Raw genomic sequence first — 16,465 nt, forward strand, 5'->3', positions numbered from 1 at the left:
TTAAAAATTTTATCAATTTTCTCGTAAAACAACAATTAATTGATTTTAAGATGGGGACATCATATAGTTTTCTCACAAGACCGACACAAGACCCAAGATTTTTATGAACAACTTTTCAAGCGTGTACCTTATATTTAGTCATAATTTAAGTATGGATTAGTTTTTCGTTTTCTCTTTGTACGGGCTATTTAATGCCATTCATATTACTGAAATAAATTAAGCTTTTGCATTCTTATACATAGCCATTAGAAATTAACATTGGTATCATTGCCACTCACGGGCCTGATATTCAGAAACAAAAACACAATGGCTAACAGTAATAGTTTCCTTAGTATTCCTAGGTTTGATGGTGATTATGATCACAGGTCCATGCTAATGGAAAATTTATTGAGATCCAAGGAATATTGGACAATAGCGGAACAAGGGTATAAAGAGCCGAAGAAAACAACAACGTAATCCCTTCCCAAAGAAAAGTGCATGAAGAGCACCCAAACCTCTGCAAATTATTCATTCAGATATCTATGGTGTAATTTCCCTAGAGTCTCACAGCCATAAGAGGTACGTTCTATTGCATACTCCCTACAACAAAATGGAGTGCCTGAGAGGAATAATCGCACACTGATAAATATGATCAGGTTCATGCTTATAGCTTGTGAGGTTCCACATAAGTACTGGCCAGAAGCAGTAAATCAAGCCACCTATGTTCTCATTAGATGTCCTACCTCAACTTTGACAGATATGACACCAGAAGAAGAATGGGAAGAAAGAAAGCCAACAGTGAGTTGCCTCAAGGTGTTTGGTTGCATATGATATGTGCATATTCCTGATGCAACCCGCCAAAAGCTGGATGAGAAAAGTATCAAATGCATGCACATAGGAGTTAGTGAAGAATCCAAACCAAAAGTAGTTGATGTTGACTCAGGATTCACCGGGAAATCAAATCCTGAAATAGCCGAGAGTTCATAAATTATAAGAAGCAGAGTCCTTGAACGCAACAGAAAGCCACCAATATGCATGTAGGACTATGAATTTGGAGTTGGATTATCAGAAGAAATAACTGATGATGTGAAGCATCTCACCCAGGAAATGCAACAACTCACTATGATTATGACTAATGATCCTCTCACTTTTGAGGAAGCAGCTAAAAGTCAAGTATGGAGGGATGCTATGAAAAATGAAATTAAAGCAATCGAAAGAAATGACACTTGGTAACTCACTGATCTATCGCCAAGAGCAAAGAAGATTGGTGTCAAATGGTTTTTCAAGACTAAGATAAATAAGAAAGGTGAAAATGACAAGTGTAAGGCATGACTTGTGGCTAATGGATACGCTCAACAAGCTAGCATTAATTACACTGAGGCATTTGTTGGCTAATTTTGTCCATTGCAGCAGGTAGGGAATGGCAAGTTCATCAACTTGATGTCATAAGCACATTCTTACATAGAGAAATAGTAGAAGAAGTATACGTAGAACAATCTTAAAAAGGCTCTCTATGGTATTGTGAGGTATTAAGTGTTGAAAACAAACTTTACAAACTTAAAAAGGCTCTCTATGGACTTAGACAAGCCCCTTAGGCATGGTTAAGCAAAATAAAGTCCTACTTTATCATAGAAGGATTTGAAATAAGCATGACACATAATACTTTTGAAGTACTCCATAAACTATAAGAGGTTGAATAGTGTTAATAAAAAATCTTTTTCGCAACCATCCTTATATAGCACTTTCATCGAGTATAAGTGTAACATCCCAAAAATTCACACTTTAATAATTCAAAATTTAAATATCGTAATAATACATTTACGGTAACACCACGTAATCTCACACTTAAATCTATACATGTTTTAAGCTCAGATTTAACTGCAAATATAACATGGAATCCTTCTAATTTGTTCTTCCATCTCTTTCTTCATTTGCACAGGATCAGACGACGTTCCTTCATCTGCTCCTGTATAATGAATTATACGATCATCGCACAAACACAAACACAAACAAGTAGGATGAGCTAACATGCAACAAATCATTTATAAAGCATGTATAATTACTTCAATACAAATGTCATATAATAATTAAGTCAGACACCCTCATACCATCGTACCACAATTACTATTGGACACTCGTCCCACAGTACCCAATAAACACTCATCAGGATGAACGTTAATGAGCAATTCAACGAAAGGTTCCCTACTTGTGATGCCATTCTTAGTCCCCTCACTATGTCCAAAACCGGCACATAGACCAGGACATCTGACCCTCCATATCATTCACAAGATTAGTCCCCTCACTATGTCCAAAACCGACACATAGACCAGGACATCCAACTACAGGACCCTCAACATCAATATATACACAAATACCATATCATTACAGAATCTCTCCAGGAGACTCATACCATGCTCATATTCCTTAACTCATATTATACCATTACAAAATCTCCCCATAATACTCATATCATGAGCAAATGCATAATCCCATATCAACATCATAAAATACATTCATCACAGTAATTTATCATATCTCATGCATTCACATATATCACATTACAACATATATTCCAAACATTTGTACACATAATTCAATTCAAACTCAGAATCCAACACTATTTGTAGAATACTATTTGAATGAGCACTATTCACCGAACTCTATTGAACGAACGCTACAGGACGAACGCTACTGGACGAACGCTACTGGACACCGCTATTCACCAAACACTATAAGACCGAACACTATTTGGACGGACGCTATGAGATCCAACACAATCTGGCCGAACGTTCCATACTGAACACTATTTGATTGAATCCTATTTGAACGAACGCTAGGGGATCATGTACTATTGAGACGAACGTTAAAACCCAGAACACCATATTGACCGAACACTCTTAGAACGAACACTGAGATCAAACACTAGGCCGAACGCTCAAAACCGAACACCAGATCGAACAATATTAGGCCGAACGCTATTTGATTAAACGCTACTGGGTCGAACGCTAAAACAAAGAACTCCATATTATATCGAATATTATTTACACGAACGTTAAGATTGATCACTTAGCCTCGACGCTAAACGCCAAACGCTATTAGACCGGATACCATTAGGTCGAACACCAAAAGATCGAACGCTAAGATCAAGCACTTAGGCTTCACGCTAAGACAGCGAACTCTACTAGAACAAATACTATTATTTCGAACACTATTGGAACGAACGTTCAAAGATCAAATCTCATTGAACACTGCCTCTGACGAACACTATCTGAGGGCAACATCATCGAGACCGGACGTTCCCTACAAACGACCACTAACTATTAACGATCCTTACCTGAGACAAGCATCATCCAAACCGAGCACTACCTATGAATGATCACTACCTGAATCATGCATCATCACGACTGATCACTACTTATTAATCGATCGCTACCTCCGAACAACATCATCAATAAAGATCATTCCTTATAAACGATCGCTATGAGACAGAACACTATAAGACCGAACGCTAAGGTCGAAGCCAATTTAACCGAACACTATAAGGACGAACGCTAAGCTTGAAACCCAATTAACCTAACACTATAAGAACGAACGTTTTGAGTCTTACTTGAACGCCTAGAGCACTCTGCCGAACACCTAAAGTATTGGCCGAACGTATTCAAACTAAACCTTAGGGTACCAAATTAAGACCAAACACTAGCTACCTGAGAACAAACATCATCAAGACCGAACGCTCGCTACTACCTATGGACATTCGCTATCTGAGAACAAGGAACATCAAGACCGAACGCTCGCTACAACCTATGGACGTTCGCTATCAGAGAACAAGGAACATCAATGCCAAACGCTCGCTACTACCTATGGACGAACGCGAACGCTCGCTATTACCTATGGACGAACGCGAACTGTCGCTACCTTAGAACGCCAAAACCGAACGCTTGTACTATTTTGGCCGACCACTAATTGGTCGAGCAAATTGGACGAACGTCCAATTTTGACTCACCAAAATTGGACGTACGCGCATTCTACAAAATTCGGCAGAATCACACCAAATTTTCCAGAAACCCAAAAAACCCATTGTTTCACCCTTTTTTCCAGATTTGCAACAATATAAATCACTCATACGGATTCATAGCAAAGAAGGATACACTAAACACAAAATTATTCATCAAATAATCATAATATGATCTCAAACATATTATTCCTACAACCATCCTACAGCCAAGAACTTTGCCCCGATCGGAACGACGAAAACGTTCGGTTGAAATGAAGCCCTCTACTTCGCGGAGGCCATGGTAGCATCAGAATTGAATTCCTATGGTTCAAGGTGCTGGAAATCTAGAGAGAAGTCAGAGGAAGTATTTGTTGAAGTTTTAGAGAGAGGAATTAGTTTTGGAGAAAAATGACACCCACACACAGTTTCACTTCCACTTTCTACTTCCATAGAATGAATGCACAATCATTTCAAAAGAAGCCAAAAAAAAATGACAATTGCTGCTCTCCATTTGCCAAATACAATAATCAACTTCTTCCTATGGGGCGGCTGGTGCTTCCAAGCAATAATTGTGCTTCTTAAAAAATTCAATAATTGAAGGACCCCATCTTCTAAAATATATATAAATACATAGGATCTTACAATAAGATTTTTAAATAGTTGTTAAACGCTCGACTTTGTAAATGATTTTACTCAATGAATTATTTTCTTTGTGCTACATAGGATAATTGTTGCAGAGTTTGTAAGAGCTTTTCTTTTTAATGAATAATCATTTAGTATGGAAAGCTATTATATTTAAAACTAAAATGCAACTGCAGGTTTAGTAAGAGAAGCATTTAGACAAAATTAAAAAAATAAATGAACAGGTATTTTTATACTGGTTCACTCCAACTAAGCTACGTCCAGTTTCCTCTATCCATAGAGGGTTTCACTATAATCTTAAACAAGATCACAACTGAGTATTATCACCACTCCTTGTATCCCTAGGCATTCCTGGCATCCCCCAATATGCTGCCTAGTTGAGTTTCATCCACTTCCGATTGTGTAGTATTCTTCACCACTCCTAGTATCTCTAGTCAGCGAATAACTTCTCGTTACCCTAGACTAGCTGAGTATTCGCACCACTCCTGGTACTAAATAATCTTGGTATCCTCTGATACGCTGCCTGGATTTCCTTAACTCCTCTAAGTTTCAACAATAAATGTTTTACTTCTCTTCAGAATTGCAATCAACAATTGCTTACAAGTCGTTTAGACTATTACTTTCGTAGAGAGGATATATGTTCAATACAATATAATATGTAGATTTTGTTATCAATGAGGAGCATTGAAAATTTGAAGATAAATGATATTGATGCATTTTCCATATTATCTCTGTTTCCAATTTTGACACTCTTGCAATTCTCTACATATTACTTTTGTTCAACATTATATAGCTTAAAACTTGAAAAGGGTTGAACCAGGAAAGCTACATCTGCTATAGGTTGTCAAGAACTCCATTTCTTTGATTTAAAGAGCTGCATCAACCTCAATAGCAGGTGAAGAGGAAGACAACTGGACTTTGGAACCTACTACATGGTAAACAAAAAGAAAAATTACTTTGGAAAGAAAAGCTTATGCTGGAATTTACTTGCTATAGGAAGTTGTTTTCACCTAGGATAGTTAGCCAACTAGTTTTACAGTTAGTTCCTATGTATAAAATAGAAATTATGTAATAGAATCAGGGAGTTTTTGAGTGTATCAGTTTTTGACAAATTAATTGTATTTCTAACGTTTATAGTTTATTTTATATAATAATATTTAATTTGGTTATTTATTAATTCTGATTTATTATTAAAACATTTGTTATGATGATTAAATAATTTAAATTACTAAAAAATTAAATTACTACATTACCGACGGTTTTGGAGGAAACCCTTGTAAGTAGGGGCGGTTTTGTGCAAGCCCAACTATTTCCGGCAGTTCTGGAGACAACCCCTGCAAATAGAGACGGTTTTTGTGAAACCTTGGCTATTTCCAGCGGTTTTCGTAAAACTCCGGTTATTTCCGACGGTTTTTATAAAATCCCGGCTATTTCCGGTGGTTTTACGAAACCCGGGATAATTGCGACGGTTTTGAAAAAAAACCGCTGGTAATGTTTAACGATGCTACTTTTACCCGCACTTTTTTCAACTACGGAAAACATATTTTTCAGGGTTAAAACCGTCGGTAATGCTAAAAATAACTCCTCGAAAATTGTGTAATTTTATAGTGCGTGATATAATTAAATTACTAATTTTTTAACAAAATTTTCTTATAAAATATATTTTATGTTGAATCTTACTAAAAAAATTATAAATAATATTTATATTTATTATATAATATAATTTATTCATTTATACAGTTGATGAAAGAACATATCTAACATCAAATGTTCGAAATCTCGCGTTTGAAAATAAATTGCTATGAATAATATGGATGACACAACAAATTTAAAAAGAAATTGATAAAATAAACTTTAATAACTCCTAAAATAATAAATTTAATTAATTTAATTTTATAAAATGAATTTTTTAAAATGAAATATATACATACTAAAGTAAATTTACATCATAGTTAAGACATCTGCTTCTATTTTTCACTTTCACATTAAGATTTACCTTATGTAATATATTATGAGAATTGCCCTACCTGCAAACTTTTTAACAGAAGCTCTATTCATGTAACTTTCATAATTGTAACTCCTATATGATATGATATTTTGGAAGATTAGTTCAATATACTATATAAAGTATCGGGAGATATCTTGAAAAAACTTTGGTGTGAAGGCAAAGCAAAACATGGTGGCAAAACCTTATTTTAGGAGTAAAATGCATTGTGCGGAATGATGAAATGCAGAATGCCAAAGAAATTATGAGAAATAAATATTAGTGAACAAATTATAAAATGAGAGTGGGTGTACCAAAGTCATAGGAGCCATGTGACTTCCACAAATGGTTGGACCTACTTTGCCCATTTTTTACCCTTTGCTTTCATATGGATAATGTCCTTAAAAAAGAAAACAATATTATTTATATTCACTTTGTTAGTTAATTCATCTTAATCATTTGACTAATTGTTCATTGTTTACCTTTTGTGATAGGGAAATCAATTGCTTAATCATCCACCGCTTTAATCATTTTGACTATATTATTTAATCATACCAAACTAAAGATGTTGAAAGCTTTCTTTTTCTGTTTTCTCTTTTCATTTAGTTAAATAATCATATAGAATCAAATTAACATAGAAGTAGTTAATATCCCAATTCAAAGTCTTGACATTATTTCCATTTGTTTTTTAAAATTATTTATTAATTAGATTTTATTCATCTTCCTATTGAGATAAATTAATCCAAGACAAAAACTTCATAAACCATATACATTAAAAAAAATATCAGAGTATTTATTAAAATTTTGTATAAAATATTAATTACAATATAAATTTAAAAGGCATTTTGTTTTACTTGTAATATGATATTGAAAGTAACCATCATTTTATTGTAAGACTCTTAACTTTTATATATAAGTTAGCTATAGAAATATCTTAGTTAATATAAGACTTATTTTCACTAAGGTTATGTGATTAATATGGTAAGAGCTTGTTGTTATGGGTTAAAAGTTGTGTGTGCAAACCTTAAGTAGTGTAAGTAGTGTGTGTTATTTTAGGAATTGGTAATTGTGATAGTGTAGTAAAGAATGAATTATACATTTATTATATGATCATATAATCAAAACACGATTTGGTGGCTATTGTTGTGTGTGATAATACAGAGGGGCAAGAGTTCGAACTTAGGTGAGTTCTTAACTTGAGGTTGGGTAGGATGAGTAGAAGGCGCCATGAGATAGACCGGTTGCACGTCAGAGAATGAACGCAAAAGTGGAAAGCCATAAGTGGCAAAGTTCGAATCGAGAGTGGTTGTGTTTGATAGAGCGAACTAGGTATGAGGAGCTAACTTTATAATGTGGTGTTGTTCATTTGTTTCAAGTCAGAAAATGTATGATCTTGTTCGGTGCTTGACTACATTGGTTTATTACATATGTTTGCATGCATTTTGGTGTTGCCAAGTGATGTTTCAATGAATTATAGTTTTAGACACCTTGAGATAACACCGTGGATCTATTATAATGGGTGATATGGTTGTGTGCAAAGTCATGTGTCTATTGGAATGTGTTTCTTGATGATGTATGACTCTCTTGGCACTAAACTATCTATTTAGCTTAGATACACCATTGGGTAACATGGGAGTATTTTGTTGGAGTGATTTTGGGACTGGTTACAGGATAAATAATTGAGTGAGCCAAATGTGAGTTGTGAGATCTTTAAAGCTATTATTGACTTCTCCAAAAGTAGGAAGTGATCCATTATGGTTGGCGATGATACCCTTAAAGTTGGGGTTTATCTTTCGCTTGTACAATGCAGTGGAAAGAGGTTATTATTGCCTTTGTGAGGCAAGGGAAGAGGATGAGTTACGACGAGAGAGGTAATGGTTCTGTGAATATTGTTTTGCTTAGTGAAAGAGTCATGGTGTTGAATCAACAATGTGGTGTGATGGTGGTTATGTTTCTTTAGTATGTTTTCTTGTTATACTTCATTAATCCGGGGTTATACTTTTTCTCTTTTGAGGAGGTAGAAAGGTAGTCACCTTTTCTCTTGTGAGGGGCAGAAAGGTAGATCTCTTGTTTTTAAGATGTCGGTATCAGGACAACCGGTATCGTAGATTCACACAACGGAATAAAGTAAGCAGAATGCGTGTAGCGGTCAATAAATCAAGTTAAAATAGTCGGTTTTCAAAAATTTCTTTTCTTAGAGAACTTTTATCAAACAGTTGATGTGCTAAGAGTTTAAAGAGGGTAGAGTTCAAGAAAATCAACACAAAAATTTTATCCTGGTTCGAATCAAAAGATTCTATGTCCAGTCGTTAATCACTATGAATAGTGATTAACCTTTTTCACTAAAATAATGTTTATACAGATTACAAGATATGAAGTAAAGATTAAGAAACGAGAACACCTTTCGTCCGACAAACGAACGAAAGAACCTTCCTTCGACAAACGAACCGGAAGAACCTGCTTAGCCAACTTGAAGAGAACCGCTCCGACCTTAGACACACTAAGCGCGAGCTTCTCCTATTCACAAGACTTGACTTAAGCAACTCTATCACTTGAGAACTTCCTCAGACAAACTGTATTCTCAAATGACATAGATCCTTTTTCACTCTCAAAGAGCTTCCCTTAGGCACAAAGCTCTAATACTCTCAAAATGAAAAGTTCAGGTTAACCCTCTAAGGGTTTTAAAACAACTATATATAGACAGCTGGTCTGAAATTGAAAAGACACATTACAACTGCCAGTGATAATCGATTATTGTTAGTGATAATCGATTATTCAAGTCCGTTACAGGGTTTTTCAACAAGTGATAATTGATTATCCTGAGGAACAATCGATTATTCCAGGGACTTGGGCAGTTCTCATCAGGACCAATAATAATCGATTAATTGAAGTAATAATCGATTATTCCAGAGCGAAATGGTTTTTCAGGAAAGCTCATGATAATCGATTATTCTACCATATAATCGATTATATACGTAACTAACTTAAAGATACGAGATTTCTAAGTGTTTACAAGTTGAAATATTTCCTAATACATTTGCAAACTATGAAAGTGCTTTTAAAACAATTATAACTTGATTCTTCGAGTTTTATCACTTGCAGCATCATCAAAATCTTTTATCTTCAAAGTACCAATGCTCCTCATTGGTAACATAAGAGACGGTGGAAGAGATGAGTCTCTTCGTCTAGAGGGGCGGTAGAATAGATTAGGATTCGAGTGCTGCCTTTTCATTATGAGGGGTAGAAAGGGATGAATGTCTCGTCGTAGGGTTTTGGCTCATGTTGAGTTTAGAGTTGATGTGAGTAGCTTGAGGAGCAGGGGAGACAGGTTCGAAGTTGTGGTGGAGGAGTACTCAAATTGTTTTATTTTAGTAAACAGGGATGGTGCGATGAAGTTTGGAAGGAGACATACGTTTATAGAGATGGTTGGTATTGACACAAGATTACCTTTAGTGGACAAGTTGTGTAGAACTAGTGTGTTGGTCATGGTTCCTTATAAGGGAATGTATGGGTGGTAATTTTATTGCTTGTTAAAGTCTTACTATGTGTTAATTGTATTTGATGTGATAGGATTGTAATAAGGACTTAACATTTGAGATATAAGTGTGATATTGGTGTTTTGATGTTTATTTTGTTAGCTCACTCGTACATTTATTTGTTTTGATTGTATTTGTTGCTATGATCGTATAAGATATGCGTTATACGAGAATAAATAAGTATACAGATGCTTCTGGAACTATGTAATTGATGAGAATATGGAAATTTTATAAATATTTGCTTATGTTTGTTTGTGTAAAAGTTTAATATTTTTCATTTATTTTATTTTAAAGTTATAATTAAGTTTATAAATTTACAAAATGATCCATCCTAATTTTAAAATAAAAAAAGTTCTTATATTTAACACGCTTAAATGATATGGGAATTGGAACTTTACATTTATAAACTTTGATAAAATAGATTTCTTGTACACAAACTTATTTTAATAAAATAATTTTAAAAATGAAATATTTTACTCATTAATTTATTTGTTAAAATTTTCTTTCGGTACAAATTAAATTTAAGAAAATTGAGTTAATATAAATTAAATTTATAAACTCTGTTTCAAATGTGTTTTTATAAATGAAGTTAAATTAAATTTATTGTCGAAACAATCGGTACCGTTACAGAGTCGTATAGCGGAATAAATTAATAAAGCGGAAAGCGTGTTCAGTCAAACTCGTAATAAGATGGTCCGTTTTAGAAATTTAATTTTCTTAGAGAAAATTTCTCAAACAGTTGATGTGCATAAAACAGTAACGAGTATAGGGAGTAGAAAAATTGACACACTGAATTTTTATCCTGGTTCGATTCAAAAGAATCTACGTCCAGTTGTTAATCACTATAAGAAGTTATTAACGTTTTCACTAAAATCAGTTTCACAAATTACAATAAGAGTGAATAAAAACAGATAGATAAAACCTTCCTTCGACGAACAAACCGGAAGATGATCACCTTGCCAACTCGAAAAGAACCGCTCCGACTATCGACACACGAAACACGAGCTTCTCCTATTCACGAAACCAGGCAAAGCACTTGAACTAGCTTTTTAGAACTTCCTCAGACAAACTGTATTCTTAAAAAGCTCAGAGTTGTTTTCTAAGAGTTTTGGAACTACCTTATATAGCCAATTGGTCTAAGTTCGCAGAGATGAATTATAACTGCCACAGATAATCGATTATTGTTAGTGATAATCGATTATTTGAGTCCGTTACAGGGGGTTTTTCAAAAGTGATAATCGATTATCTTGAGGAATAATCGATTATTCCAGAGACTTTGGCAGTTCTCATCAGAACTAGTGATAATTGATTATTTGGAGTAATAATCGATTATTCCAGAGCAACGAGGTTTTTCAGAAAGGCTCAGGATAATCGATTATAGCTTCTTATAATCGATTAAATGCGTAACAGTTCTAGAAATACGAATTTTTCTAAGTATTACATGTTTAAGGCTTTTCCTAATACATTTATAATCTACAAAGTGCTTTTAAAACAATTATAACAGTCTATCGTCTTTCAGAATGATCAAAATCATTTATCTTCAAATTTACCAATGCTCGGTAACATTTATCCTCACACTATTATTTTTATGAACTTTAACTATTTTAAAGCAAGAAAAAATATATTAAAAATAAACTATATTTACAATTAGAGTTTAAATATCAAGTAATTACAAGCCATCAACAAATTATAAAGTATGTTTAATATGATTTTTAAATTATAAAATACACAATTATGACATATTTTTCTTTTATAATTATTGATTAAAAACTCAACAATTATAACTATAATTAATTTTAAAAGTCATTAGTGAAAACACATGTTCTCTATTTACTTTAATAAAAAGTAATAAAATTATTATTATTATATATAATTATAAAATTAAATATAAATTCTTTTTATAACTTTATTTATTTTGTAGATAGTTTTATAATTGAAAAATCGATTAAGTTTAAAAAGCAGTCAAATTGAAAAAATCAATTAAATGTAAATAAACAATTACTTAAAACATAAGATTTATAGAATAATTATTTTAGTTTAAAAAAGAATTTTATTTAAAAAGTAAAATTAGAAAATAAACGTAAACATAAAAAAGAAAAATCTCTTATTTTTATTATAATATTAACCATCAAGTTTTTAATTATACTTATTGTGAGAACCTGATTAATTAAGCACTTAAATCCACACTCTGATCACCATTTACTACCCCTTTGCCACGTCAAAACCCACTCACTTCCACTCTGCATGCGCCTGCCATGTGTCACTGAGGGAACGTTCCAAAAACGTTAGTGGAAAACAAGTGGCATGCAGAGAATGGACGTTCGTCCTGCGTGGGAAGAGAAAAATATTTTCTGGAAACCTCTTCTCCATTCCTTGCATGCTTCATCTTCTTCCCAGAAAATCTGAATTCAAATCCTCCAGCTTCTCTCTAAACTCTTTTCATCTTCTCTCTAAGATCACTCACCACCAGCATCTTTGCTTCCATTTCAGAAACCGTAGGATCATTCACGGTGTTGTAAGCTTTCATTTGAACCGAACAAGTTAGAATTCTGTGACTGGTAAGTCCTCATCTCTGCACTTCGTTCATTCAGTTCATGCGAACCAAAATTCTGGTTGCATGCGTGGGTTAGGGGTCTGATCTGTCTACGATTTTGGTGTATTAGATTAAGTGGAAGTTGTTGAGTAAACTTCTGGATAGAAAGCTGTGAGAGCAAGAGTGAAACCCTAGCATTTGGAAGTTCACTGCTGAACCAGGTAAGGGAAGCTTTAGTAATTTAATTTAATACTGGTTTGATGTTCATGACAGTAATGAAGTGTACTGGATGTCTGAAATACATGAAATATTTGATGTTTGATTATGTATGAAAGAGCTTGTTGCACTGGCTGTATATGAATGATAATGTTTGAAACTGTATGTTGATGCTGGTATGTCTGCACTTGAAAATGGATAATTCGGGTTGATGAGATGATGAATATTGTTGAATCTTATGCAGAAAGTGTGATGTATGGTTTGGAATATGATTGAATTTCTGTATGATTTGGAATGATTTGTTTGGAACTGGAAAATTCATTATTGATGATGGAATAATATGAATTCTGTAATGTATGAAATTTATGATGGAAATGAAACTTTAAAGTTATGAATCATATGAAAATCTGTGAAGTTATCGAGTTGAAAAATCTGGAAATTTTTATCTTCTCTGATCGATCATGTACGCTCGTCATCGAACGGTCTTATACCGTTCGGTTTCCCTGGAACATCACTTAGAATAAGGATTCTTTCATTTGGAAAGAAATCTGATTAAGAACGAGCGTTATTGGTGTCAAGAGTTAGGTGAGCGTTCGGCTTAGCCTAACGTGTCCAACAATTGAAAATAAAGTGAAGTGTAGTTAGGACGCTTGGTCTTGTTTACCAGCGTTCGTCATAAGCAGCGCTTAGTATTATATTAAGCGTTCGTCCAAATGAACTCTCGATCTTAGATTGAGCGTTCGTCCTAGTTAGCGTTCGGTCTGATACTGAACGTTCGTTCAAATGTGCGTTCGTTCTATTTGGTGCTCGGTCATTGACCTGGCGTTCGTCCTAAGGAGGGTTCGGTTTCTACTGAACGCTCGTCCTTATAATTGCTTCGTGAGCGAACTTCAACAGCGTTCGTTCAATTTATTAATTAACGTTCGGTCTTTGACTGGCAGTGCTTGTTTCCGAATTTATTAATACTCTGGTTATTTATTTGGATTCATTTAAACTGTGATGGTCCTTTTCATTTAACCTCAAGTCCTTATACTTAGAATTTTCCTAAGTATTATTCTGATATTTTAGACTCAATCTCAGTTACATTACTCCTTTGTCTTAACGTCCGTGAATGGGTAATGGTTCGTTTCTTTTGTTCAGAAACGTGATATCAGTGTATTGTAATACATTCGTCTGGATCTATTAAAAGATAAACTTGGTTTAAATTAAGAGAGTGGAACATAGAATGGAAATCTGAATAAGAGGAATGTTTAACAATGTGCGAATGATAGTGTGAATGGATTTATTGGACTGGATTGTGAATGAGCGTTCCAAGGAGGAACGTCTCCATGATGTGAATATGAGAGGTAGTGTAGTATGACCATGGTAAAATCGCTGATGGCTGTTCATCCTGATATTCCGTGATTGCTCATCCTCATGTAGAGGAGAGTAGTTCATGCGTGGGAATGGCAGGAGACACTAGTCCTACATAGTACTTTGGGCTGATAGGGGTTAACCTCGGGTGGCAGCTGATGCGAATTCCAGTTATTACGTCACCCGGGTGCACGAACGCCTGCGGTTACATGGATCATACAGTCCGGACAGTCTTTAATTATGAGAATTTGCATGAGTTACTGTATGCGTGGATATATATGTATCTAACGATGTATGAATGGTATGATTGATTTACTATGTTTAAAAATTATGCTGATTGTATTGAATTAAATTACCTAAGCTTACCCTTGCAATTTCCTTGTGTTGTCTACTGTATATGTACGTCCGTCTTGTCAATGCGATGATCATCCGTTGTGGATGTGAGCAGATGGAGAGGCACCTCTTGAAGATATGCTAGAAGAAGAAAATTTGGAGGACGCCAACCTGTTAGAAGTAGAGGTTAAAGCCGAGCCTTAGCGCGCTCGTTAAGTTTTAGTCTTTGGTTTATCTGTATAGTTTTTTTTTTTTTTTTTGGGACGTTCGGTCAGTTATTTTGTAAAACTGTTCGTTCTGATTTATTTCCTGTTACTCTGAAACGCTCGTTAGTTTGTACTGCAGCCGTTCAGCTTCGAAACCTTGAACTCTGTTTAATTTTAAAGACTGTTTACTGTACTGTTAATTGTAATTAATTCTGATCTATGGTAATTACTATATTTTGGGATGTTACATTAGTGGTATCAGAGCAGTTTTGTTCCTTAAAGGAACACTGTAGGTTATGAGCATACTATGCTTTTGCTGTGTGCTCAACGTCCGTTTGATGAATGATTCAAACTTCTTAAAATTTGCTAATAATTGTTTTCTCTGCTTCTTAGAGAACTAATGGCACCAATACCTCCTTCCCAACCTCAACCAACCGAACGTGATGCATCTGCCCACAATAGGCTATTGAAATCAGTAATAGGAGTACTTCAACAACAGAACGCTGCATTAGTGCAGCAGATTACCAATGTTTTACAAAGTTTGGAAGCTGTACGTGCCAATTCTGAAGCGACCCAAGAACAGCTGGTGGAGATCCTAGAAATCACTGAGAATATTTCAGGAGCATCCATTTCCTCTGGGAATAAAAGGACCGAGTGGAGCTTGGAGAGTTTCCTTCAACATCATCCATCTAAGTTCAATGAGGAGTGTCTCCCTGGGGAGGTGGAGAAAGTTAATATATTAGAGAAGAACGTGACAGAAGTGGAACAACATATGAAGCAACAACAGCAGGTAATGAGAGGACCCAAATCTTCAAGGAATATTACTAATTCAAGGAGGACAAGGAGGACGCCTTACGCTCGTACTGGATTACCATCTACTCCTAATGGGTCTCGAGCACAATCGTTAGTTGCTGTCAATCGGTCTGGACAGCAAAGGGCAGTGAAGTGTTTTAAGTGTGGAGGACCACATTTCCGATCGTCGTGTCCCCAACTGGTGGAAGCAAAATGCTGCCTTCAATGTGGGGGAAGCGGACATGTCAAGAATGAGTGCAGCAAGGGAGGACGAGCAGAGTTTGGGCCACCAAATGCTGGCAGAGATCAACCAGGAAGAGGTGGCCGAGCATAAGAGGGATGAGTCTATGTCTTAACGTACACTGAAGCAACAAGTCCAGGTACGCTTATCACCTGCACTTTCTTGCGGTATGAAATGTCTTGCTGTACGCTGTTTTAATTATTGTGATAAGGAAGCAGTCTGGTCTGATAGTGTATACACCAACAATTGGATTAGTTTTAATATCCGACAGTGAGATAGACGCTTATTAGGATATTAGGGAGGGTGTAAATTTCTATAATTGACTACCCTAGGAGACTACTTCCCGAGAACGGGGTGTTGACGTTCGGCTTCTTTTAAGATTAGACCATTCTGTAGCAAAAAGTAACAGAACGGTAATAACAAATACTTGGACTGGTGAGTCTTCCTGGAGCGATGCCAAGGATACATACTTAGAGTAAGAATTGAGTCTCTTTCACACTTATGCTAGATGCTAGATTAACATCAGTAAAATTTTTTCAAAATAACCTTTACCGAGTGGATGGGAACCAAGAATTAGTTAAGTAAGTTGGATTTTTTGTTATGTAGTACCCACTTTTTACTAGCGTATAAGAAGGATGAATAAGAATGAAACATTT

The sequence above is a fragment of the Vigna umbellata genome, chromosome 3 (assembly GCF_029865625.1).
Source record: "Vigna umbellata cultivar VRB3 chromosome 3, Vumbellata_1.0, whole genome shotgun sequence".
Classification (NCBI taxonomy): Eukaryota; Viridiplantae; Streptophyta; class Magnoliopsida; order Fabales; family Fabaceae; genus Vigna; species Vigna umbellata.